Genomic DNA, 1,854 nt, shown 5'->3' with positions numbered 1-1,854 from the left:
TTGGTTGATCAGAAGAAAACGAGGATAAATGTCCACAACAAACAGAGCTTCCCTCTTTTGCTCGAGATCCCTCCACATCGTCTTTGCTTCCCTCTTCTGCTCGAGATTCCTCCACATCGTCGTCCTTGCACCTGATTAGAGAGAGAGAGAGAGAGAGAGAGAGAGAGAGAGAGAGAGAGAGAGAGAGAGAGAGGTTTTTTTATAGTGCTCCCTCACAATGTTCTCGTCAAGCTGGATGCAACCAAGTGAAAGCATTGCCAAGCAATGGTTTTGAGAGAGAGAGAGAGCGAGAGAGAGAGAGAGAGAGAGAGAGAGAGAGAGAGAGAGAGAGAGAGAGAGAGAGAGAGAGAGAGAGAGAGAGAGAGAGAGAGAGTCTCTCCCTATATCTCCGTCTGCGTACTACCCTGCGTGATAGTGCCCTGTTGGTGCATCACGTACAGCTGGACTAGGTTGGGCCAGGTAGAGCTGCCCTGCATTGTGAGGGATTTGAAGAGAACTATGAGGGCGATGGGGCAATAGTGAGAAGGAATAGCACCCAACGATGGGGAAGGAGATGACACCATGTTGAAAGTGTGTGTGAGCGCATGTGTGTGTGGCGTGCGTCCCACGGGTGGCCTTCTAGACATCCTCTGCGGCGGTTTATCATGTGATCTGGCATATTTATGGGCTGATCTCGCAAGGAATGCCAACCTTGAAAGGTAAAGCAAGATTTTATTACACTGGGTATATTCTGCAGAATTAATTCTGATTAAAATTGTCATATATAACCTACAGCTGGCAACACTGTATTTGAGGACAGTAACACAGAAATGGTTTCCTGCATCTCGGGCTTGCCACCAATGGATCTCAACGACCTGCCCATTATTGTGAGAGGTGACCCTGCTGATTTCATCTATCAGTTCTTATCCCGCCACCTACAGCCCATGCTGTGGGCGGCCGCTGTCCTCCTCAATACTTTCTCTGAGCTAGAGCCCGACTGCCTTCACGCCCTTGTCGCCAACTTCCCTGTCCGTACTTACGCCATCGGCCCCCTGCTCCCCCCTTCAACCAACCGTCAATGGAATTAGCCCCCGGCCGGATGGCCCGCTATTGGCACTCTCCTCAATAACGACAAGCCAGAGATTGTGCAGGGCAAACCACCTCTCTGTACTGCCGTAACTGCAACCAAAACCATGTTCCAAAAGCAGGGAGCAGTACTGCTGTTAAAGCTAAAGAAAAAGCTAGCTTCACTGTCGCTAAAAAGGCCGCTACATTTAGCAGCGCTGGCATCTTCAGTAAGGACGTCAGCTGCCTCCAGTGGTTGGATATTAATTAGTGGCGCTATGCAATACCAGTGGACAGGATGTCCGGAGTAGCAGGAGAGACGGTGGGAGCACATACATATGGATGCAGTTTGGAAGGGGTAAGTGACGATGGTGCATGGTCGTTCTTGATTCTATGGAAACCTCCTGTCGTGCAAGTGTGGAGATTCCCTCTTTCTTGCTGGGATTCTAGCCAGCTCAATGGATCTGTCTCAACCTATTGCTACTCTGCCTGCAGTGCCGTACACAATCTTCGCCCCACCGAGGAAGAGAGAGAGAGAGACACACATAGAGAGAGTGAGGTGGCCCGAGTGGTGGTCGTCGACTGTCGGTGGCGTCAACGGAGCTCGTCGACAGTGGTGGACAAACGTAGGCAAGAGGAGAGAGCCCAGAGCTTGAGAGAGAGAGAGAGAGAGAGAGAGAGAGAGAGAGAGAGAGAGAGAGAGAGAGAGAGAGAGGGAAAAGGCATGGCAAGTGGGACAGAGAACCGTTAGATAGAGATTGCAAGTGGGAGTGAGGGCAAAGTTGGTGAGAGAAAGTGAAGGGAAGGAAT

At 50.6% G+C, this 1,854-nt stretch overlaps 1 pseudogene; it reads left to right on the top strand.

Annotated features, from left to right (window-relative positions):
- The first annotated feature begins 839 nt into the window (after window positions 1-839).
- Window positions 840-1,315, top strand: LOC147461887 (uncharacterized; annotated as a pseudogene).
- The last annotated feature ends 539 nt before the right edge of the window (window positions 1,316-1,854 follow it).

The sequence above is a fragment of the Adiantum capillus-veneris genome, chromosome 3 (genome assembly GCF_014529385.1).
Source record: "Adiantum capillus-veneris isolate H3 chromosome 3, ASM1452938v2, whole genome shotgun sequence".
NCBI lineage: Eukaryota > Viridiplantae > Streptophyta > Polypodiopsida > Polypodiales > Pteridaceae > Adiantum > Adiantum capillus-veneris.
The sequence above is the reverse complement of the archived record's forward strand: the minus strand, read 5'-3'. Positions and strand labels throughout refer to the sequence as shown.